We start from the raw sequence: 26,305 nt of genomic DNA, 5'->3' as shown, positions 1-26,305 counted from the left end.
AAAAACCAAGTGGAAACTTAGCCTTACTCTGTTCTGAGTCACTTGGTCTTGGGAGTGAGCCTGGCAGTCATCCAATCACTGCACTCTGCTCTGTAACCCCGTCAGGGCATGATGGGAGTTGTAGGATTATGAGTCATCCCTAAACAGTCACTCTCTTTATAAAACTACAACTCCTATCATGCCATGACATGCTTATATATCAATCATCCACAACTGTATCAAATTTTTTTTTAATACTTTATTTAAAATTTCAAAGTATAACAGGGTATCCTCCAGAAGGAGAAACAACAACATAACAGTCAAACAGAAAACAGAACATAGTTCGACCAATTATCGCATGTATCAACTTTGGTCAGTACATTAAGCATTAACCAGTTCTGTATAGGGCATAGGAAACAAAGAATCCTAATTCACAGATTGAAGTGTCTTTCCCAGTCAAACCATTGATCAATACGTGGTTTGGAGAGGCCCAAACGTTTAGCTATAAGACCCTCCATAACCAAATTGTGACAAGTCATGGCTTTGATTGCAGGAATATCCGGTATGTCCCTCGATCTCCAGCATCTAGCTATGGCAGTTCTAGTTACCTTGAGAATATGGAAAAAAACAGTTACACGTTTAGGAGGTAGGATATCTACATTCAAAGTCAAAAGTGCCACTTCTGGACCCCAAGCAAATGGTACACAAATCAGTTTATCTATCAGACATCTGACCTTCGCCCATAAAGGTTGGATCTGTGGGCACGTCCACCAAACATGTAACAGTGTACCGTCTGCTCCCCCACACCGAGGAAACAGAAGAGTAGATTTTTGACAGTATAACCGGGGTGTAATACCACCTATACGTCAGTTTACGGGAAGCCTCTAGATGGGAGGCACACCTGGAACACTTCTTGGGTAGGGACAAGGCGTACTCCCACTGGTCAGTAGTGAAAGTCATGGAGAGGTCCCCCTCCCACTTGTCCTGGAACACGTGTCGGCACGGCATATCAAGTTTGAGAATCTCATCATAGCCCACAGTAATACCCCTCCTAAACGTCTCCCTGTCAAGAAAGTGACACTCAAAGGGTGTTTTAAGCGAAGGTGCAGGCCACTGGAGTGAGTCAAGGAAATGTTGCAGTCTGAGGTACATATAAAAAACCTTATGAGAGATACCATAGTTAGTGACTAGAGAGGCAAAGGGAACCAATCTGTCCTCTACCATAATATCTGAGGTAAGTTTAATACCCTTCACAGTCCACTGAAGGAAGTAAATGTCAGATAAATAGTCCCCAATTGCTTTCAAAGGGATGTGCTGGACACGAGGGGGAAGCAGCACCTTGCTAATTTGAGATTTGCTCCACAACCGAACCACCGCTGCAATAGTAGAGGAAGAGGGAGAAACAGTCAGATTAAAGCATATGGTCCAAAGAAAGCAGAAGAGAGAGAGGGAGGGGCAGGATAAGAGAGCAGCCTCCATGTCCACCCAATGGGGGGGAGTCAGTTTGCCACCACCATTTCTTAAGTTGGTCTAACAAGACAGCTTGATAGTAGGCCCGCAGATTGTGCACACCCATCCCACCTCTACTAGTCGGCTGATACAAAAGAGATGCCCTAACTCAGACTTCTTACCCGCTCAAATAAACTACAGCAGTATCCTCTGTGGTTGTGCAATGTAGGAAGCTGGGACCACTACCGGTAGGGTTCTGAAGAAATAGAGGACCTTGGGCAGGATCATCATTTTAGTTGTGGCTATACGACCGGCCCACGAGATAGGCAGCAAGGAGTAGCCTTCCAGGTCCTTGCCAATCTGGGTTTTAAGCAAAGTAAAATTAACAGGGATCAGTTTGCGGGGCTGCGAAGTCAGCGTGACGCCCAAATAGGTGAAGGTCAGCTAGTGTTTGTTGTAATTCTAAAGTACGTGTAAGCCTTTTCTTTTTGTCGTGAGCAGTCTGGCTAATGAAGTGTCCCCTGATGGTAGCTTTAAAAGCACACCACAGCATTGGATTCGTAACGTCACCACTGTCAGATTGAAATTCTAATAAAAAAAACTGTACAAAGTCAAAAACATATGGTGAACCGGATGGAACTGTACGCACATATGGTTCTGTACGGTTCCCATTGACTCCCATGTAAAAAAAAAAAAGAAAAGAAAACGCATACGTTTTAATACGGTTTTTCACCTGGACCAAAAACCGTGGTAGGCTATGGTTTTGGGTACGGGAAAAAAAACTGAAAACTGTACAGGATGCAAAATGGACATAACCTGATTTTCAATGGAGAGTCAATGCATACGGTTTTCAATACGGTTCTGTACGGTTTTCAAATTGAAAACCTATACGGGAACCGTATTGCAAAAACGTGGTGTGAACCCAGCCTAAGGGAGATGCTGCTACAGAGCTTGGCTAATGCTATATACAAAAGAGAGCCATATGGAGGATGTGTACCTGCAATCTGTGATCCTCTATAAGAACCACCACATCCCTGAAATGTAAATTATGGCTTCCCTCTCTGACCACCCATAAAGTTTAGGGCAGCTGTTTTGTGTAACCACTTCCTTGCTGTGCTGCTGCTGTTTCTTTTATTTCTGCTCACATAGCACCTTGAAAAGCCAGTACTTTAGTAACCCCCTTCTCCCCACATGATATCTATTGTAGTATACTGTTTATCATTCCCCAGCACAGTGCCACATGTTCAGTCCAGTGCACTTTCACCAGTCATGACATAGCAGAGAAGAAGAGTAGGTGCGGTGCATGGCCAGAAAAGGGAAGGAAATTGCCTGTATGTGTAGTACTGGCAAACAGCCCAGCTCTGATCCTGCTCCCTGAAATGGGGAGAATGAGAAATAGCTGTGCACCATGGAGGGGGCTCTCAGGAACTCAATAGCATCATTGAGAGCACCGAAGAGACCTTGTGACCGCTCTAAGGGTTAATCTAACAAGTCTTGGTGAGACAATCCTGACTCGGAACTAAAATAAATTACATATGTACACACAAAAATTAAATAGCAGTCATAATAATGGAAGTTATGTTTCTGCTGTTCCAGATTGTGATTCCGTATATGACCCTGATCTGGCGGACATCCACTCTGGATCCTGGTTCTGACTAGACTACTTTTTGCTACCCTGACTTTGGCTATTACAGGATACAGACCCTGGCTGTGTGTTTGACCAAGTCCCTGGAGTCCACTATTATTATTATTTCTTCTAAATCTCTTTTTATGAAAGAATTAACAAAATACAAATGAACATATAGCAACTGTACATTCGATTGAGAGCAAATTGCACAGATCAGCAAAATTTAAGCAAAACAAACAAATATAAGGCAAATGAAGGAAAACTCGGCTATTGTAGGAATGTGGAAATAGGGAGGGAGAAGGCAGGAAAGGGTAGAGTCATTGGGCCAGATACCTAAATGATATCACATGTCTAGATCAGTAAGATCAAAAGGTCCTCCATGGGTCCCTCAATTTCAGGAATTCAACATGAGAGGCCAAAAGCCAGCTCACAATTTCATCCATCCTATACAGTTGTTTAACTCTGTCAATCCATTGGGCAATAGTGGGGGCCTGGGTAGTATACCATTTTTTTTTCTTATTTTGTACTATACTACCATCTCCATCTGATTTTGTGGTTCCCGACAAGTGCGCTGATAATCCATTTTCTCAAGATGGATTTTGCAGTAAATTGACAGTGGCAAAGTGGTTCATATGTAAGATACATTTTTTCTTTTTGCTTGTATTATTAATGCATACAAAGATCAAAAGGACAGTGCCCATTTTAGCCATCTTAAACATAGTTGATTGAAGAAAGGTTGGCGCCAGCCAACATGGCTGCCATTACTAGAATCACTGGGCTACCTACCTTTTTTCTAGCTTCTTACTATGTGCCGTATTTATGATCCATCTTTATAAAAAGCTTTAGATTTAGCCCCGTGTGTTATTGAGAAGTGAATTTACAAGTTGTATTGAGGAACAGGAACTGATGTAAGTGATAAAAATCTCTACAGATCGGAGGAAGAACGGAAAATAACAAGTTTCTTTCCTCTGAGCTGCACCATCATCTCTATTACAGATACAAGCTTATGATATTAAGCTGTACTTACTCCATTATCCTATAAACCAGCCACGTGCGGCACAAGAATGGTGAATCACGTGCAAGCATCAGGTATATAGCGCAATTTAGTTTTTCCCTAAATAAATATTTGTAGGGAATAATACCAGAACAGCTCCTCACATCCTTGAAAAACGGATCTTGAAGGCTTTGACTCAAGTACCATATCGGTAAAGTTACTGGGTGGTGATGTATACAGATAATACAATTGGAAAAGTGTAGGGTAATAGATATTTCTTTATTTAACCCTATAATGTCCATTGACATGAATACACCTCTTCAAACTTTCACCGCTTGTAGGCAGACATCTCAGCGTCACACCAATCACTGCATAGCAGTCTAAGGGCAGGAGGATCTGAACTGCTGCAGCCTCAATCACCTTCACTTCTATCAGCGTGTGGAAGGAGAATGGAGCTGCGACAGAGAGATCCCTGTGCCCACCAATGGACCTACTTTATAACCTACAGTACCACAACAGTGTCCAGCCCTTATCGGGTTTTTCGTTTTTTTTGCATTTTCATTTTTTCCTAATCACCTTCTAAAAATCATAACGCTTTCAATTTTGAACCTAAAATTCCATATGATGGCTTTTTTTTTTTGCGCCACCAATTCTACTTTGCAGTAAAATTAGTCATTTTACCAAAATATCCACAGTGAAATGAAAAATAAATTCATTGTGCGACAAAATTGAAGAAAAAAATTTAATTTTGTAACTTTTGGGGGCTTCCGTTTTTACGCTGTGCATTTTTCGGTAAAAATGACACCTTATCTTTATTCTGTAGGTCCATACGATTAAAATGATACCCTACTTATATAGGTTGGATATTGTCGCACTTCTGAAAAAAATCATAACTACATGCAGGAAATTTTATACGTTTGAAATTGTCATTTTCTGACCCCTATAACTAACTTTTTTTTTTTTTCCTTTTCCACGTACGGGGCGGTATGAGGGCAAATTTTTTGTGCCGTGATCTGGAGTTTTTATTGGTACCATTTTTGTATTGATTTGTTTTTGATCGCTTTTATTCATTTTTTCATGATATGATATGAAATGATATAAAAATATCCACAAATATGCTATGTTGGAATTTTTTTGCACATACGCCATTGACTGTGCGGTTTAATTAACAATATATTTTTATAGTTTGGACATTTCCACATGCTGTGATACCACATATGTTTATTCTTACTTTTATTAGGGAAGGGGTTAAATGATCTTTATTAACTTTTTTTCACCCTTTTTTTTTTTTTGCAGTTATAGCCCCCTCTAGTGGCTATAGCACTGCACATACTGAACTTATACACAGATCACCCCCATGCATTAAAGTGGTTATCCAGCATAAGGTGATTTCAGTACATACCTGGCAGACAGTAATGGACATGCTTAGGAAGGATCTGCGCTTGTCTTGGGGCTAAATGGCTAAGTCATGAGATTACCATAACACTGTGGCTAGCTTTCTGTGAACTTACTGTTTTCAGTTTTCTTGTTTGCCTACAAATCCCATGATACCATTTTTCTCCTTCCCACACATCAGCTTCCCCACCCATTGAAACATAAATGAACTGCAGACCTGTGGTTTTCAATCAGGGTGCCTACAGCTGTTGCGTTAGTTGCAGATTGATCTCTCTCCCACCAAGTGATCGCTCCACCCATTGAAGCAGACAGGTTCCCTGTCATCAGCTGACAAGTGAGTCAGGTCTCAACCGCATTGCAAGCTGGGAAACATTCCGAGACAGCAGTCATTTTGTATGCTTTGGGAACTTATTTCTGAAGTGGGAATACACATAAGAGTTGGGGAGTTTAGTGAACCTGACTTTTTTATGATCTTTTTAAGTCAAGAGCTTCTTAACCTCCTCTTTGAGCATACCAATTTACAATCCAAAAATGTATTAATTCTAATCTCTCCTCACACAAGTTAAACCAAACAGATACCCCCATGTATCGAGATGTTATGCCATGTAATTGATTTTAAGCGATTTGAGCCAATGTTTGAGCCAAGCTTTGAGCCAATGTGTGACATGCCCAGCAGCCCCTGGGATGTCCGGCCCTGCAAGGATTTTTAAAGGACCAGCGCCAGCATAAAGGTACTCCAAATGTGGTTGCAGTGCCGCAAAATGAACAGCCCTGAATGCCTGACCTGCTGCAGCTTAAAGGATAGGGTAGTGGCAGGGGCTAGGAGGCCCAGTCAGATTGCGACTTTTAGGATCTCACCAGCTATCCCACTGATGGCGACTGATAGCCGATGGGACAAGCACGCTATGTCCTGCACTCAGCTTCTGAGCACTCCTTATGGTAAATAAAACATCTTTCTAATGTACTTTGAGAAAATGAGGTTTTCTATGTTTTATGTGTGTTTAAAAAAAGCTGCCACTAGGTGTCTCCCTACTTGTCCAGAGCACTTTTCCTTTCATCTCTTGCTAGCAGAAGTCCAAAATCAGGAAATGTGAAAAAGTCTGGAGTGCTGAGGGGAATGTTTGCAGCCTCATCCAATCATAGCTCATCTCACACACTGAACTGCTGTGGGCTGTGTTTAGCAGAGTGAGGGAGGAAGTTCTCCCTTGTATTTCTTCAGATGATGTTACACCTGCTGGGGAACGCCCCTTCCCAGTCTGTGAATCTGACAGACTGAGCAGAAAATACAGAGCAATATCAAGGTAGAAAGCTAAAAAGTAATAAAAATAAATAAAGGCAGGGGGTGGTTTATCATAATTGGGGCAGTCAACTGGGAGGATTATAAAATTTAACAAGATCATGAATCTAAAAAAAAGAAAAAAGGAGAGGAAACACATAAAGGCACAATACTAGAATTAAACAGCTTTACAGGAGGCTAAGGGTGGCATTACTGCAGAAACTCACCTCATCATAGAGGACCTCCATTTCTTGATTGGTAAAATTCTTGCACATTCTCTTCTTCTAATGGAGCTTAAACAAAGAGGCACAGCTATTAGAGACTTCCACCAAAGAGGACGGGCCCGAATCTTGTGAATGATCCATATTCTCTTAACCTGCCTCACCAGTAATATGTAGATTTCCTCAATGGGAGTGCATTCAACAACATTCTTGGTTTCTTTTCCGCCCCAGTTTAGGCCAAATAAACTCAGGAGTTAATTCATCCCTAGCTAAACAAAAGGGTTTGAGGAACAAAAAGTTGGCTAGGAGCATACATAGTTACATAGTTAGTACGGTTGAAAAAAGACATACGTCCATCACGTTCAACCAGGGAATTGAAGGGTAGGGGTGTGGCGCAATATTGGGGAAGGGATGGGATTTTATATTTCTTCATAAGCATTAATGTTGTTTTGTTCCAGGAATGTATCTAATCCTGTTTTAAAGCTGTTAATTTTTCCTGCTGTGACCAGTTCCTGAGGTAGACTGTTCCATAAGTTCACAGTTCTCACAGTAAAGAAAGCGTGTCGCCCCTTGAGACTAAACTTTTTCTTCTCCAGACGGAGGGAGTGCCCCCTCGTCCTTTGGGGGGATTTAACCTGGAACAGTTTTTCTCCATATTTTTTGTATGGGCCATTTATATACCTATATACATTTATTATATCCCCCCCTTAAATGTCTCTTCTCAAGACTAAACAATTGTAACTCCTTTAATCGCTCCTCATAGCTAAGATGTTCCATGCCCCATATTAGTTTAGTCGCGCGTCTCTGCACCCTCTCCAGCTCCACAGTGTCCCTTTTGTGGACTGGTGCCCAAAACTGAACAGCATATTCCAGGTGAGGCCGTACCAATGCTTTATAAAGGGGGAGTATTATGTCCCTGTCCCTTGAGTCCATGCCTCTTTTTATACATGACAATATCCTGCCGGCTTTGGAAGCAGCAGCCTGACATTGCATGCTATTCTGTAGTCTGTGATCTACAAGTACACCCAGATCCTTCTCTACCAGTGACTCTGCCAGTTTAATCCCCCCTAAGACATACGACGCATGCAGGTTATTAGTACCCAGATGCATAACTTTACATTTATCCACATTGAACCTCATTTGCCAAGTGGATGCCCAGACACTTAGTCTATCCAAGTCATCTTGTAACCTATACACCTCCTCTATAGACTGTACCGTGCTACAAAGCTTGGTGTCATCTGCAAAGATAGAAACAGAGCTGTTAATACCATCCTCTATATCATTGATAAATAAATTAAACAACAGCAGTCCCAGTACAGAAGCTTGGGGTCATAGGCGAGGCCCAGGCACACCCTAATCCAGTGGCGTTGCGACCCGGGTGCGACCCGCACCGGGTGACACCAAGACGCTCCACAGCACCCCCCATCTGTGCCCGACCGTCCTTCACCAGCCCAGACCCCCGCTCCCCCGCTGTGCGGTGCGCCTGTCCGTCAGGCGCACCGCACAGCGCTGCCTCCTACTCCTGTTTGTGCTCCGCTCTGGCTCACCTTCAGTTGGTCCGGTCATGTGATGGCGCGTTACTGCCGTCACATGACCATCAGGACGTCACGCTGTATTCAAGGACGCCGGCCCCAGAGCGTGACGTGACGGTACGCGGTTCGCAGGATTACCGTGCGGAGTGAGTGAATGTTATTTCAACCTGCCTACTGGGTCTGGGGGGAGGGGGTTAATCTGGGGGGTACTGTATTCCTACAGGGGGGGAGAGGGGGTTAAACTGGGGGGTACTACCATCCTACTGGGGGGGGGAGGGGGTCATCAGGGGGGTACTACCTTCTAACAGGGTGGGGGGATAGGGTTAATCTGGGGGGTACTGCATTCCTTCAGGGGGGGAGAGGGGGTTAAACTGGGGGGTACTACCATCCTACTGGGGGGGAGGGGGTCATCAGGGGGGTACTACCTTCTAACAGGGTGGGGGGATAGGGTTAATCTGGGGGGTACTGCATTCCTACAGGGGGGAGAGGGGGTTAAACTTGGGGGTACTACCATCCTACTGGGGGGGCGGGGGTCATCAGGGGGGTACTACCTTCTAACAGGGTGGGGGGATAGGGTTAATCTGGGGGGTACTGCATTCCTACAGGGGAGGAGGGGGTTAATCTGTGGCCCCGAGTAGGCAGGTAGTACCCCCAGATTAACCCCTCCCCCCCCAGTAGGATGGTAGTACCCCCAGATTAACCCCCCCAGTAAGAAGGTAGTACCCTCAAATTAACCCCCTCTTCCTGCCAGTAGGAAGGTAGCACCCCCAGATGCTGGTGGCCTCCATGTCTATTTTGCTTTTGTAGGGAACTGTACTGCACCTAATGTGGTGAATTATACCGCACCTAATGTGGGGGAACATACTGCACCTAATGTGGGAACTATACTGCACCTAATGTGGGGAACTATACTGCCAACCTAATGTGGGGGAACTATACTGCACCTAATGTGGGGAACTATACTGCACCTAATGTGGGGGAACTATACTGTACCTAATGTGGGGAACTATACTGCACCTAATGTGGAGGAACTATACTGCACCTAATGTGGGGAACTATACTGCACCTAATGTGGGGGAACTATACTGCACCTAATGTGGGGGAACTATACTGCACCTAATGTGGGGGAACTATACTGCACCTAATGTGGGGGAACTATACTGCCAGCCTAATGTGGGGGAACTGTACTGCACCTAATGTGGGGGAACTGTACTGCACCTAATGTGGGGGAACTGTACTGCACCTAATGTGGGGGAACTATACTGCACCTAATGTGGGGAACTATACTGCCAACCTAATGTGAGGAACTATACTGCCAACCTAATGTGGGGAAACTGTACTGCCAACCTAATGTGCGGGGACTTATACTGCACCTAATGTGGGGGAACTATACTGCACCTAATGTGGGGAACTATACTGCCAACCTAATGTGGGGAACTATACTGCCAACCTAATGTGGGGGAACTATACTGCACCTAATGTGGGGGAACTATACTGCACCTAATGTGGGGGAACTATACTGCACCTAATGTGGGGGAACTATACTGCCAGCCTAATGTGGGGGAACTGTACTGCACCTAATGTGGGGGAACTGTACTGCACCTAATGTGGGGGAACTGTACTGCACCTAATGTGGGGGAACTATACTGCACCTAATGTGGGGAACTATACTGCCAACCTAATGTGAGGAACTATACTGCCAACCTAATGTGGGGAAACTGTACTGCCAACCTAATGTGCGGGGACTTATACTGCACCTAATGTGGGGGAACTATACTGCACCTAATGTGGGGAACTATACTGCCAACCTAATGTGGGGAACTATACTGCCAACCTAATGTGGGGGAACTATACTGCACCTAATGTGGGGGAACTATACTGCACCTAATGTGGGGAACTATACTTCACCTAATGTGGGGAACTATACTGCACCTAATGTGGGGGAACTATACTGCACCTAATGTGGGGAACTATACTGCACCTAATGTAGGGGAACTGTTCTGCACATAATGTAGGGGAACTGTACTGCACATAATGTGGGGGAACTGTACTGCACTTAATGTAGGGGAACTGTACTGGTGCAGTACAGTTCCCCCACATTAGGTGCAGTACAGTTCCCCCACATTAGGTGCAGTACAGTTCCTCTTCATTAGGTGCAGTACAGTTCCCCCACATTAGGTGCAGTACAGTTCCCCCACATTAGGTGGCACCTAATGTGGGGGAACTGAACTGCACCTAATGTGGGGGAACTGTATTGCAAACCTAATGTGGGGGAACTGTACTGCCAACCTAATGTGCGGGGACTTATACTGCCAACCTAATGTGGTGGGACTTATAATGCACCTAATGTGCGGGAACTGTACTGCACCTTATGTGGGGGGACTGTACTGCACCTAATGTGGGGGAACTATACTGCACCTAATGTGGGGGAACTATACTGCACCTAATGTGGCGGGACTTATACTGCACCTAATGTGGGGGAACTATACTAACTGTGTGCGTATATATATATACATATATATATATATGCACGCGCAGCGTGAGTTTGTGCTTTAGGGTGCACACCCTAATGCAATAGGCTGCGCACGCCTATGCTTGGGGTACACCGCTAATAACCGGGGACCAATCAGAGTAGGAATCATTGACCACCACTCTCTGGGTACGATCCATGAGCCAGTGTTCAATCCAGTTACAAACTAAAATTTCCAAACCCAAAGACCTTAACTTACCTGTCAGACGTCTATGAGGGACAGTATCAAACGCTTTGGCAAAATCCAGAAACACTATATCCACAGCCATTCCTCTGTCAAGGCTTCTACTCACCTCTTCATAAAAGCAAATTAGATTGGTTTGACAACTTCTATCCTTAGTAAACCCATGCTGGTTATCACTTATAATACTATTATCCCCTATGTATTCCTGTATGTAATCCCTTATAAGTCCTTCAAACAATTTACCCACAATGCACGTTAAACTTACCGGTCTATAGTTTCCTGGGGAAGACCTAGAGCCCTTCTTGAAGATTGGTACCACATTCGCCTTGCGCCAGTCCCTTGGCACAATACCAGACACCAGAGAATCTCTAAATTTCATGAACAGGGGTACAGATATTACTGAACTTACCTCTCTAAGAATTCTTGGGTGTAGTCCATCTGGCCCTGGAGATTTGCTTACATTTATATTACTTAACTTACCTTGTACCATCTCTATATTAAGCCAGTTCAATACATTATATGATGTGTTACCAGCACTGACCTGGCCAATGTCAGCTCCTTCTTCCATAGTGTATACAGAACTAAAGAACCCATTCAGTAGCTCCGCCTTCTCTTGATCGCCCCTGACAACCTCCCCATTATCATTATTAAGGGGTCCTACATGCTCTGTCCTTGTTTTTTTTTGCATTTATATATCTAAAAAAATATTTAGGATTAGTTTTGCTTTCTTTGGCCACTTGTCTCTCATTTTGGATTTTTGCTGTTTTTATTAAATTTTTACAGATTTTATTAAGCTCCTTGTACTGTTTAAATGTTATCGCTGACCCGTCAGATTTGTATTTTTTGAAGGCTATTTTTTTGTTGTTTATTGCTCTTTTAACATAATTTGTCAGCCATGTAGGATTTAGTTTTAATCGTTTATATTTGTTCCCCTTTGGTATATATTTAGCTGTATAGTTATTTAGAGTTGATTTAAAGATGTCCCATTTACCTTCTGTATCAGTATTTGAGAAAACCTTCCCCCAGTCTATGTCCTGTAGTGCAGCTCTCAGCCCTTGGAAATTTGCCTTTTTAAAGTTATATGTTTTTGCCTTCCCCGCCTGTCTTTGTTTTCTACATTTTAAGTCAAAAGTAACTATTGTCACGATGCCGGCTGGCAGGTAGTGGATCCTCTGTGCCAGAGAGGGATTGGCGTGGACCGTGCTAGTGGACCGGTTCTAAGCCACTACTGGTTTTCACCAGAGCCCGCCGCAAAGCGGGATGGTCTTGCTGCGGCGGTAGTGACCAGGTCGTATCCACTAGCAACGGCTCACCTCTCTGGCTGCTGAAGATAGGCGCGGTACAAGGGAGTAGGCAAAAGCAAGGTCGGACGTAGCAGAAGGTCGGGGCAGGCAGCAAGGATCGTAGTCAGGGGCAACGGCAGAAGGTCTGGAAACACAGGCAAGGAACACACAAGGAACGCTTTCACTGGCACTAAGGCAACAAGATCCGGCAAGGGAGTGCAGGGGAAGTGAGGTGAAATAGGGAAGTGCACAGGTGAACACACTAATTGGGACCACTGCGCCAATCAGCGGCGCAGTGGCCCTTTAAATCGCAGAGACCCGGCGCGCGCGCGCCCTAGGGAGCGGGGCCGCGCGCGCCGGGACAGAACAGACGGAGAGCGAGCCAGGTAGGGGAGCCGGGGTGCGCATCGCGAGCGGGCGCTACCCGCATCGCGAATCGCATCCCGGCTGGCAGCGGAATCGCAGCGCCCCGGGTCAGAGGACGTGACCGGAGCGCTGCCGCGGGGAGAGTGAAGCGAGCGCTCCGGGGAGGAGCGGGGACCCGGAGCGCTCGGCGTAACAACTATATTGTGGTCGCTATTACCAAGGTTTTCCCGCACAGTTACATTACCAACCAGCTCTGCGTTGTTGGAAATGATCAGATCCAACAAGGCATCACTTCTTGTTGGGTCCTCCACAAACTGGCCCATAAAATTATCCTGCAATAAATTTAGGAATTGTCGCCCCTTTGTAGATTTAGCCAACCCCGGACCCCAATCTATATCTGGATAGTTAAAATCTCCCATTATTACCACTGTACCTGCCCGGGCGGCCCTCTCTATTTGTTTATGAAGCCGACCTTCTATCTCTTCAGTGATATTAGGGGGTCTGTAGATTACCCCAAATGTTATTTTTTCAGTATTTCCCTCCTTTTGTAATTCTACCCACAGTGATTCCACATCCTCAGAATCATCACACACTATGGCATCGTTCACACTGGCTTTCATACCACTTCTTACATACAGACAGACTCCACCACCTTTTCTGTTCATTCTATCCTAGCGAAACAATGTAAACCCCTGCAGATTAACGGCCCAGTCATGCGAGGAGTCCAGCCATGTCTCAGTGACCCCAACTATATCAATATGTTCCTCCAGTATCAAGGCCTCAAGCTCCCCCATTTTATTTGCTAGGCTTCTGGCATTTGTGAACATACACTTTACATTTCCATCCTTTATGTTATTGGGGTTAATGGGATTCAAGGGTGTAAGTTTTATTTTCCTATGAAGCCTATTCCTATTAACTATTCTAACCCCTCCCTCCGGGACAGAACAGACGGAGAGCGAGCCAGGTAGGGGAGCCGGGGTGCGCATCGCGAGCGGGCGCTACCCGCATCGCGAATCGCATCCCGGCTGGCAGCGGAATCGCAGCGCCCCGGGTCAGAGGACGTGACCGGAGCGCTGCCGCGGGGAGAGTGAAGCGAGCGCTCCGGGGAGGAGCGGGGACCTGGAGCGCTCGGCGTAACAGTACCCCCCCCCTTGGGTCTCCCCCTCTTCTTGGAGCCTGAGAACCTGAGGAGCAGACTTTTGTCTAGGATGTTGTCCTCAGGTTCCCAGGATCTCTCTTCAGGACCACAACCCTCCCAGTCCACTAAAAAAAAATTTTTCCCTCTGACCTTTTTGGCAGCTAAAATTTCTTTGACCGAGAAGATGTCCGAGGAGCCAGAAACAGGAGTGGGAGGAACAGATTTGGGAGAAAAACGGTTGAGGATGAGTGGTTTGAGAAGAGAGACGTGAAAGGCATTAGGGATACGAAGAGAGGGAGGAAGAAGAAGTTTATAAGAGACAGGATTAATTTGACACAAAATTTTGAAAGGACCAAGATAGCGTGGTCCCAACTTGTAGCTAGGGACACGGAAGCGGACATATTTAGCGGAGAGCCATACCTTGTCTCCGGGGGAAAAAACGGGGGGAGCTCTTCTTTTCTTATCCGCGAACTTCTTCATGCGTGATGAAGCCTGTAAGAGAGAATTTTGGGTCTCTCTCCATATGATGGAAAGGTCACGAGAAATTTCATCCACAGCGGGCAGACCAGAGGGCAAGGGAGTAGGGAGGGGGGGAAGAGGGTGACGGCCGTACACCACGAAAAATGGGGATTTGGAGGAAGACTCAGAGACCCTGAAGTTATACGAGAATTCGGCCCATGGGAGGAGATCTGCCCAGTCATCCTGGCGGGAGGAAACAAAATGTCGCAAATAATCACCCAAGATCTGGTTAATCCTTTCTACTTGTCCATTGGACTGGGGATGATATGCAGAAGAAAAATTTAATTTAATCTTGAGTTGTTTACAGAGAGCCCTCCAGAATTTAGACACGAATTGGACGCCTCTATCCGAGACAATCTGCGTAGGCAACCCGTGAAGACGAAAAATGTGTACAAAAAATTGTTTAGCCAACTGAGGCGCAGAAGGAAGACCAGGAAGAGGGATGAAATGTGCCATTTTGGAGAATCGATCAACGACCACCCAAATAACAGTGTTGCCACGGGAAGGGGGTAAATCAGTAATAAAATCCATACCAATCAGAGACCAAGGCTGTTCGGGGACAGGCAGAGGATGAAGAAAACCAGCGGGCTTCTGGCGAGGAGTCTTATCCCGGGCACAGATAGTGCAGGCTCGCACAAAGTCCACAACATCCGTCTCCAGAGTCGGCCACCAATAGAAGCGGGAGATGAGTTGCACAGATTTCTTGATACCCGCATGACCTGCGAGATGGGAGGAGTGACCCCATTTGAGGATTCCGAGGCGTTGGCGAGGAGAAACAAAGGTCTTTCCTGGAGGAGTCTGCCTGATGGAGGCAGGAGAAGTGGAGATCAGGCAGTCAGGTGGAATGATGTGTTGCGGAGAGAGTTCAACTTCTGAGGCATCCGAGGAACGAGAGAGAGCATCGGCCCTAATGTTCTTATCGGCAGGACGAAAGTGAATCTCAAAATTAAATCGGGCAAAGAACAGAGACCACCGGGCCTGGCGAGGATTCAGCCGTTGGGCAGACTGGAGGTAGGAGAGGTTCTTGTGGTCGGTGTAGATAATAACAGGAGAACTTGATCCCTCCAGCAGATGCCTCCATTCCTCAAGTGCTAATTTGATGGCTAGAAGCTCTCGATCCCCGATGGAGTAGTTCCTCTCCGCTGGAGAGAAGGTCCTAGAGAAAAAACCACAAGTGACAGCATGCCCGGAAGAATTTTTTTGTAGAAGAACAGCTCCAGCTCCCACTGAGGAGGCATCAACCTCCAATAGGAAGGGTTTGGAAGGGTCAGGTCTGGAGAGGACGGGAGCCGAAGAAAAGGCAGACTTGAGTCGTTTAAAGGCGTCTTCTGCTTGAGGAGGCCAGGACTTGGGATCAGCATTTTTTTTGGTTAAAGCCACGATAGGAGCCACAATGGTAGAAAAATGTGGAATAAATTGCCTGTAATAATTGGCGAACCCCAAAAAGCGTTGGATAGCACGGAGTCCGGAGGGGCGTGGCCAATCTAAGACGGCAGAGAGTTTGTCTGGATCCATCTGTAGTCCCTGGCCAGAGACCAAATATCCTAGAAAAGGAAGAGATTGGCATTCAAACAGACATTTCTCAATTTTGGCATAGAGTTGGTTGTCACGAAGTCTCTGAAGAACCATACGGACATGCTGGCGGTGTTCTTCTAGATTGGCAGAAAAAATTAGGATATCGTCCAGATATACAACAACACAGGAGTATAACAAATCACGAAAAATTTCATTGACAAAGTCTTGGAAGACGGCAGGGGCGTTGCACAGTCCAAAGGGCATGACCAGATACTCAAAGTGTCCATCTCTGGTGTTAAATGCCGTTTTCCACTCGTCCCCCTCTCTGATGCGGATGAGGTTATAGGCGCCTCTTAAGTCCAATTTAGTGAAGATGTGGGCACCTTGGAGGCGATCAAAGAGTTCAGAGATGAGGGGTAAGGGGTAGCGGTTCTTAACCGTGATTTTATTAAGACCGCGGTAGTCAATGCAAGGACGTAGGGAGCCATCTTTTTTGGACACAAAGAAAAATCCGGCTCCGGCAGGAGAGGAGGATTTACGGATAAAGCCCTTTTTTAGATTCTCCTGGACGTATTCGGACATGGCAAGAGTCTCTGGGGCAGAGAGAGGATAAATTCTGCCCCGGGGTGGAGTAGTGCCCGGGAGGAGGTCGATAGGGCAATCATAAGGCCTGTGAGGAGGTAGAGTCTCAGCTTGTTTTTTGCAGAAAACATCCGCGAAGTCCATATAGGCCTTAGGGAGACCGGTTACTGGAGGAACCACAGAGTTACGGCAAGGGTTACTGGGAACCGGTTTTAGACAGTTCTTGGAACAAGAGGACCCCCAACTCTTGATCTCCCCAGTGGACCAATCCAGGGTAGGGGAATGAAGTTGAAGCCAGGGAAGTCCAAGGAGAATTTCCGAGGTGCAATTGGGGAGGACCAAAAGTTCAATCCTCTCATGATGAGATCCGATGCTCATAAGAAGGGGCTCCGTGCGGAAACGTATGGTACAGTCCAATCTTTCATTATTTACACAATTGATGTAGAGGGGTCTGGCGAGACTGGTCACCGGGATGTTGAACCTGTTGACGAGAGAGGCCAAAATAAAATTTCCTGCAGATCCTGAGTCCAAGAAGGCCACTGTAGAGAAGGAGAAGGCAGAGGCAGACATCCGCACAGGCACAGTAAGACGTGGAGAAGCAGAGTAGACATCAAGGACTGTCTCACCATTGTGCGGAGTCAGCGTACGTCTTTCCAGGCGAGGAGGACGGATAGGACAATCTCTCAGGAAGTGTTCGGTACTAGCACAGTACAGGCAGAGGTTCTCCATACGGCGTCGTGTCCTCTCTTGAGGTGTCAGGCGAGACCGGTCGACCTGCATAGCCTCCACGGCGGGAGGCACAGGAACAGATTGCAGGGGACCAGAGGAGAGAGGAGCCGAGGAGAAGAAACGCCTCGTGCGAACAGAGTCCATATCTTGGCGGAGTTCCTGACGCCTTTCGGAAAAACGCATGTCAATGCGAGTGGCTAGGTGAATAAGTTCATGTAGATTAGCAGGAATTTCTCGTGCGGCCAGAACATCTTTAATGTTGCTGGATAGGCCTTTTTTGAAGGTCGCGCAGAGGGCCTCATTATTCCAGGACAATTCTGAAGCAAGAGTACGGAATTGTACGGCATACTCGCCAACGGAAGAATTACCCTGGACCAGGTTCAACAGGGCAGTCTCAGCAGAAGAGGCTCGGGCAGGTTCCTCAAAGACACTTCGGATTTCCGAGAAGAAGGAGTGTACAGAGGCAGTGACGGGGTCATTGCGGTCCCAGAGCGGTGTGGCCCATGACAGGGCTTTTCCGGACAGAAGGCTGACTACGAAAGCCACCTTAGACCTTTCAGTGGGAAACAGGTCCGACATCATCTCCAGATGCAGGGAACATTGGGAAAGAAAGCCACGGCAAAACTTAGAGTCCCCATCAAATTTATCCGGCAAGGATAAGCGTATCCCAGGAGCGGCCACTCGCTGCGGAGGAGGTGCAGGAGCTGGCGGAGGAGATGACTGCTGAAGCTGTGGTAGTAACTGTTGTAGCATAACGGTCAGTTGAGACAGCTGTTGGCCTTGTTGCGCTATCTGTTGTGACTGCTGGGCGACCACCGTGGTGAGGTCAGCGACAACTGGCAGAGGAACTTCAGCGGGATCCATGGCCGGATCTACTGTCACGATGCCGGCTGGCAGGTAGTGGATCCTCTGTGCCAGAGAGGGATTGGCGTGGACCGTGCTAGTGGACCGGTTCTAAGCCACTACTGGTTTTCACCAGAGCCCGCCGCAAAGCGAGATGGTCTTGCTGCGGCGGTAGTGACCAGGTCGTATCCACTAGCAACGGCTCACCTCTCTGGCTGCTGAAGATAGGCGCGGTACAAGGGAGTAGGCAAAAGCAAGGTCGGACGTAGCAGAAGGTCGGGGCAGGCAGCAAGGATCGTAGTCAGGGGCAACGGCAGAAGGTCTGGAAACACAGGCAAGGAACACACAAGGAACGCTTTCACTGGCACTAAGGCAACAAGATCCGGCAAGGGAGTGCAGGGGAAGTGAGGTGAAATAGGGAAGTGCACAGGTGAACACACTAATTGGGACCACTGCGCCAATCAGCGGCGCAGTGGCCCTTTAAATCGCAGAGACCCGGCGCGCGCGCGCCCTAGGGAGCGGGGCCGCGCGCGCCGGGACAGAACAGACGGAGAGCGAGCCAGGTAGGGGAGCCGGGGTGCGCATCGCGAGCGGGCGCTACCCGCATCGCGAATCGCATCCCGGCTGGCAGCGGAATCGCAGCGCCCCGGGTCAGAGGACGTGACCGGAGCGCTGCCGCGGGGAGAGTGAAGCGAGCGCTCCGGGGAGGAGCGGGGACCCGGAGCGCTCGGCGTAACAACTATATTGTGGTCGCTATTACCAAGGTTTTCCCGCACAGTTACATTACCAACCAGCTCTGCGTTGTTGGAAATGATCAGATCCAACAAGGCATCACTTCTTGTTGGGTCCTCCACAAACTGGCCCATAAAATTATCCTGCAATAAATTTAGGAATTGTCGCCCCTTTGTAGATTTAGCCAACCCCGGACCCCAATCTATATCTGGATAGTTAAAATCTCCCATTATTACCACTGTACCTGCCCGGGCGGCCCTCTCTATTTGTTTATGAAGCCGACCTTCTATCTCTTCAGTGATATTAGGGGGTCTGTAGATTACCCCAAATGTTATTTTTTCAGTATTTCCCTCCTTTTGTAATTCTACCCACAGTGATTCCACATCCTCAGAATCATCACACACTATGGCATCGTTCACACTGGCTTTCATACCACTTCTTACATACAGACAGACTCCACCACCTTTTCTGTTCATTCTATCCTAGCGAAACAATGTAAACCCCTGCAGATTAACGGCCCAGTCATGCGAGGAGTCCAGCCATGTCTCAGTGACCCCAACTATATCAATATGTTCCTCCAGTATCAAGGCCTCAAGCTCCCCCATTTTATTTGCTAGGCTTCTGGCATTTGTGAACATACACTTTACATTTCCATCCTTTATGTTATTGGGGTTAATGGGATTCAAGGGTGTAAGTTTTATTTTCCTATGAAGCCTATTCCTATTAACTATTCTAACCCCTCCCTGCCCTCCACCCCCATATACATTTATAATTCCCACCTCTCTATCTACACTATATTCCCCCTCTTTGCTGTAGGTCCCCTCCCCCCAAGTCCCTAGTTTAAACACTCCTCCACCCTTCTAGCCATCTTCTCCCCAAGCACAGCTGCACCCTCCCCATTGAGGTGCAGCCCGTCCCTACGGTAGAGCCGGTAACCGACAGCGAAGTCAGCCCAGTTCTCCATGAACCCAAACCCCTCCTTCCTACACCAGCTTCTGAGACACTTGTTTACCTCCCTGATCTCCCGCTGCCTCTCTGGTGTGGCTCGTGGTACTGGTAGTATTTCAGAAAATACTACCTTGGAGGTCCTTGCCTTAAGCTGTTCTCTTACTACTGTCCACACATGCGAGAAGAGAAAATTATTTTCTCCTTACAAGTGCTCTTCTGAAGTAAATTTCTCGGGTTTTGCTTATGTGCGGCTTTTTGATAAGTAAGATGCACGTAAGCAAAACGGAGTTAACAAATTTGGGGGGGGGGGGGGGGAGCTCAGGGCAGTCATTGTCTTCGCCAGTGCCCTCTTCTTCTCTCAGAGTGAGCTGCGAGTCAAGAGTATGCAAGTGTCAATAAATAAACATATATATCAATTAATAAGAATCAATTAGATATATATAATTAAAAAATTCCATTGAAAACCAAAATAAAGTCTTGAGTCCAAATCCCCCCCCCCCCCACCAAAAAAAAAATGGCTGGGTGACAACCCCATCCAACAAAACATTGCGACATGGAACTTTAATAACAATTGGGAGGAAGGGTGTAAGACTCACCGCAGACGGCAGGTACCCAGGGAGTAGTAGATCCGTAGTTCCATGGTAGTCTGGAGCGAGTGATGTAGTGGATCCGCTGGACCTGTGTGGCAGATGACGCGGGCTGTGCCAGGGAGTCTAAGGTGCCGCTGGTTTTCACCAGAGCCTGCCGTAAAGTTGGTTGGACTTGCTGCGGCAGGCGACACCCAGGTCACTACCCCTGGCACGACTCGACCACACAGGCGGCTGAGGTGATGCGTGGCACCGAAGGAATAGGCAGGACATAGTCAGGCTGGCTAGAGGTCAGGGCAGGCGGCACAGGAGCGTAGTCAGTAGGGTAGCAAAAGGTCATGGAATACAAATGTCTGGTACATGGCAAGGAAACACTAGGACTGCTTTCTCTAAGGCGCAAGGCAAACAAAGATCCGGCAAGGGTACTAGGGAGCTGCTAAAACGTATAAAAATGGTGCAGGTGTAAATACTAATTACGGGCACACTGGCCCTTTAAATTTCAAAGCGCCGGCGCGTGCGCTAGGAGGCGGGGGCGCTCGCGTCGGAGCTGAGAGACAGAGGCCGGGGACGGAGGTGAGTGACGGGCTGGGACTCGCATGTGCGCGCGTCCCGCGATGCGAATCCCAGCCCCGCCGGGAGCCGACATATGGGAAGAGATGCGCTCACGGCCAGTATGTCCGGCCGGAGCGCTGTTTATTACAAAGGGCTTTTCTCTTTGGTGCTTGACCACATAGTAAAAAAATTTTAAACCAATCAGTGTATGAAACATGTTCAATAAAATGTTAGTTCATAGACGTTTATGACCATGGAGTAAAAGGTCCAATGATGCTCTGGCTTGCCTATGAAGATCTGACACAGAGGACTATCTGTGCCGCCTTATATTTTAGTTGATTTTCTTGCCAAAGCAGCAGCTGTCCAATCAGGTGAAATCTGCCCAGCTACAGCACCTAGGGAAAAAAAATTCCTGAACGGTGACTACACAACGCCCCCCAAATTAGGGGGGATGGGGAGTTGAGTGGAATTACCAATTAAACACTAAATTATATGGGAAAAGGGAACAACTTATAGAATGAAATACATAACAGAAAGGAGGGAGTCCGTGTGTATCTATGGTCCCCCTTCCGCATACTCTGTAAGGGGGGGCCTATACATTTTGGTCTAAATAACATCTCACTCTATATTACTCTCTATCAAAGAAGCTGGTGCCCATTTCCAATACAAGCTGTGGAACATACAGTGGCTTTTGACTTTGAAAGTTGTCAAAATCTAAGTCACTCAGGAATGGACCTTTATCCTCATGGAAAAACAAAAGGAAAAACGTGATACAGAAATGAACTCTCCGCCTGTCAATCCCTTCTCAGTGGTCCTCAACCTGCGGACCTCCAGAGGTTGCAAAACTACAACTCCCAGCATGCCCGAACAGCTGATGGATGTCCGGGCATGCTGGGAGTTGTAGTTTTGCAACATCTGGAGGTCTGCAGGTTGAAGACCACTGATGAAGGGCGATATATATTAGCAAATTTTCTGACAATTATAAAGGTTTTTGGTCCTATATATACTCAACCTCAGCCCATCACCTAACATTGAATATAACAATGTGAATTCAGGTAGAAGACAGACATGGTTGTACATCTACAATCTTGCACAATGATCTAATTGCTTCTCAGCATAATTTCAAAAACTAACAGGTTGTTAGTATATACGTTTTGATCAAAAAGTACAAAGCCCACTCGCCACGTCAAGGCCACCTATTTAGAGTGGGTCCCTAACGTCCCTAGCATAAAATGATGTAGCACTGGGCGGCGACCACCACCGCTGCGACACCATTGCCCACAGGGGGAACGACCCACTGGCAGAGCGGCCCCAATGCCACTCAAACCAGTCTATGGGTCGCACCTCCCCGCAGACACAGCGCCACGGCAGCAACAGACGGCGCACAGCACCATACCAGTGTGGACAGGGTGCTACAGCTCACTTACCATGCTCTCACAGTCAGACTGGGAGGCTGCTAGGAAAGAAATGGCCCATGTGTAGCTAACTACTACTTATATAGGGTTGGGCTGAGGGGGTGGGGAAGAGTGCAGACACATGTTCAAACAACGCCGTGGTGCCGTGTCTGTGGGGGGGGGGGTGCGGCCCATAGACTGGTTTGAGTGGCATTAAGGCCGCTCTGCCAGTGGGTCGTTCCCCCCGTGGGCACTGGTGTCGTGGCGGTGGTGGTCGCCGCCCAGTGCTACGCCATTTTATGCTAGGGACCCATTCAAAATAGGTGGCCTTGACGTGGCGAGTGGGCTTTGTACTTTTTGATAAAAAATGTATACTAACAACCTGTTAGTTTTTCATATTACGCTGAGAAGCAATCAGAACATTATACAAGATTGTAGATGTGCACCATGTCTGTTTCTTCTACCTGAATTCACATTGTGTTTTCTATCCCCTCCTTTTTTTTGTTTGAACATGTGTCTGCACTCTTCCCCAACCCCTCAGCCCAACCCTATATAAGTAGTAGTTAGCTACACAAGGGCCATTTCTTTCCTAGCAGCCTCCCAGTCTGACTGGGAGAGCATGGTAAGTGTGCTGTTACACCTTGTTCACACTGGTATGGTGCTGTGCGGCGTCTGTTGCTGCCGTGGCGCTGTGTCTGTGGGGAGGTGCGACCCATAGACTGGTTTGAGTGGCATTGGGGCCGCTCTGCCAGTGGGTCGTTCCCCCTGTGGGCAATGGTGTCGCAGCGGTGGTGGTCGCCGCCCAGTGCTACATCATTTTATGCTAGGGACGTTAGGGACCCACTCTAAATAGGTGGCCTTGATGTGGCGAGTGGGCTTGTACTTTTTGATCAAAAATGTATACTAACAACCTGTTCGTTTTTAATTAGCAATTAGATCATTATACAAGATTGTAGATGTGCGACCATGTCTGTTTCTTTTACCTGAATTCACATTGAATATAACAAACTGACTTATCCCGGCTATAAGACGACTTTTTAACCCCAAATTTTCTTCTGAAAAGTCGGGGGTCGTCTTATACGCCGGGTATTGAGGTCCGGGATAGGAAAACTTCTGATTATCTGCCCAGGCCGGCTCCCATGTGTGGCTGCAGGCGGGGGCCGGCCAGAGCAAGTAAAAACTAATACTGTATACTAAAAACCAGGGTGCCTCTAGCTGTTGTGAAACTACAACTCCGAGCATGGCAAAGGCTGTCCGGGCATGCTGGGAGTTGTAGTTTTACAACAGCTGGAGGCCCCCTGATTTTTAGTATACAGTATTAGTTTTTACCTGCTCTGGCCGGCCCCCGCCTGCAGCCACACATGGGAGCCGGCCCGGGCAGATAATCATAGGTATTCCTATGCCGGACATCCCTGTGTCCCGAAAAATCTTTTCGGGACATAAGGATGTCTGCCGGTCACTTACCATTCCCCGGCGTCCTCCTGCGATCCTCCTTCGGTCCTCCTGCAGTCCGGTCCTTTGTCTCTATGGTTGTACGCACGGAACGTCAGTGACGTCACGTGCCTACAACCATAGAGGCAGAGGTGCGCAGGACCAGGAGGACCGCAGGAGGACGCGCACCGACCGGGGCCTGGTGAGTGACCGGCCGTGCTATCTCAAGTGATCCGGTCACCGCTCCCTGGTCCCGGCACCTACTGCTATGGTCCATAGGCCATAGCAGTAGATGGTGACCCGGGCCGGAGGAGCGGTGATCGGAATACTGTGGGGGCAGACCAGTACAGACATACAGCCTGCAGCCATACACTGTATATGGCTGGAAGCTGTATGTCTGTTGGGGGGAGCTGCCTACTATTGTGGGGGAACTGCTGACCTAATGTGGGGGGAGCTGCCTACAAATGTGAGGGGAGCTGCCTACAAATGTGGGGGGAGCTGTCTACAAATGTGGGGGGAGCTGCCTACTATTGTGGGGGAACTGCCTACTATTGTGGGGAAAATGCTGACCTAATATGGGGGACCTGCCTACAAATGTGGGGGGAGCTGCCTACTATTGTGGGGGAACTGCTACTAATGTGGGGGAGCTGCCTACTAATGTGGGGTAACTGCCGACCTAATGTGGGGTAATTCCCGACCTATTGTGGGGGAGCTGCCTACTATTGTGGGGGAACTGCCAACCTAATGTGGGGGAACTGCCAACTTAATGTGGAGGGAACTATACTGCCTACCTAATGTGGGGGGAACTATACTGCTTACCTAATGTGGGGGGGAACTATACTGCCTACCTAATGTGGGGGAACATGATGCCTACCTAATGTGGGGGGAACTACAAGGTACCGTACATCGTGGTAGGAGGGGTAGTCTTATATGGCGAGTATATCCCAAACTCTATATTTTAGCTGTAAAAGTTGGGGGTCGTCTTATACGCCAAGTCGTCTTATACGCCGGCATATACGGTATATTTGGCCTCGTCACTTCCTGAGCTGCATAAAATACGCTCTTTATTAGAGGCCAAATAAAGTGCTCATCTGGAATTTCACATAAGTATCTATGTATTCAGGTCACAATGATATTATTGTCCAGTTGTACTTTACCGCCTATCTTATCATTATGGATATTTTCTAATACATTGTAGTACTACTCATCTGAGTTCATGATGAGGAAGGCTAAGTTTACTCCTACCAAAAATCTATCCAATAGACTGGCTGCAACTTTCAAGTACAGTATATGAAATCTTTCATATATGCCTGTTGTACTCCAAAGGAGAAAAACAGAAATACTACATCCCACCATAGTATATGCCCTGATATGCTTATCCAAACTACATTGTTAGAGACGAGCAAATTGTTGAAAAATTGGATTCAGCCGATTCGCCAAATTTTCCGAAAAAAGTTGGTTCGGTCCGAATTTATTTGTGGCAAATCTGTAAAAATGGCTATTTCTGGCCTACAGAGAGCCTCAATAGGGGTGTAGAACACTTTGCCTTGCTGTAACACGCATAGGGTGTGGGCTGGGTTAGTGAAATAATACTGTTATTCAGTATGACATGCAGATTAGAGGCATTGCAATTAGAATCACTGTTGCAGAGCGGCACAATGACAGAGCGTGGAGATGGCATCAGTATGAGGAGACCATATGGTGGCTGAATGACACAGCATGGAGGTGGCGGCAGTGGTAGCATGAGGAGACCATATAGTGGCTGAATGACACAGCCTGGAGTCAGGGCCGGTGTTAAGGCTGGGCAAGCTGGGCAATTGCCCAGGGCCCCCATCCCCCAAGGGGCCCCCTGTGGGCTGCCACAGTGTTTGCAGCTCAGGGAATGTGTGGGAGTGCAGCCAGCACTATTTAGAAGTGAGCCTCGCTGCTTCTTAAAAGCTCTCAGCAGAGGCCATTCATGTAGTGCTGGCAGGGAGAGGACAGGCTTCTTTAACATTAAAGGGGTGTGGCTTAAAAGGTGGGCGTGTCTTTGTGAGATGGGACATGGCATACAGGGAGGGTGTGGCTTGCCAGCCGGACTGACACATTCACCAGGAGATGCAGAGCAGAGCTTGTGGAGTAAGGCACCAGAAGTCCTATATTCTTACATGGGACTTGAAACAAAAAAAAACATTCTTCACATATGGGGGCAGGTTAGGGTTTAATTTAATTATTATATATTTTATTTTATTTGACATATAAGTAACATGTGACCAAGTATTATCGAAATATCTCCAGCCATACAGAAGTTATGCAGTAACATATATTTCCCATAGACTTGTATAGGACTTTAAATAAAAACCCTGACTCTTGCAAATAGGGGTGGGTAAGGCTTAAATTACCTATCCTATGTTTGTTGTTGACATATAAGTAACATGTGTGGCAAGTTTCATGTTAATATCTTTAGCCGTTTGAACGTGATGCTGGAACATACATACACACACACGTTGAGTTTTATAT

The 26,305-nt window shown here is 47.2% G+C and overlaps 1 long non-coding RNA gene across 1 annotated transcript in view; it reads right to left on the bottom strand.

The window, feature by feature from the left end:
• Positions 1 to 349: 349 nt before the first annotated feature.
• The window catches only part of LOC130310971 (uncharacterized), a 28,899-nt gene continuing 2,943 nt past the window's right edge, over positions 350 to 26,305 (bottom strand). Inside the window, exons 2-4 of the long non-coding RNA XR_008859433.1 lie at positions 7,106 to 7,210; positions 6,948 to 7,013; positions 350 to 587 (exon numbers count right to left, since the gene is read on the bottom strand). This is a non-coding gene — a long non-coding RNA (uncharacterized LOC130310971). The remainder of the gene's footprint in view (positions 588 to 6,947; positions 7,014 to 7,105; positions 7,211 to 26,305) is intronic.

Source organism: Hyla sarda, chromosome 1 (assembly GCF_029499605.1).
Source record: "Hyla sarda isolate aHylSar1 chromosome 1, aHylSar1.hap1, whole genome shotgun sequence".
In the NCBI taxonomy this organism is placed as follows: domain Eukaryota; kingdom Metazoa; phylum Chordata; class Amphibia; order Anura; family Hylidae; genus Hyla; species Hyla sarda.
This window is presented reverse-complemented; position numbering and strand designations above follow the sequence as displayed.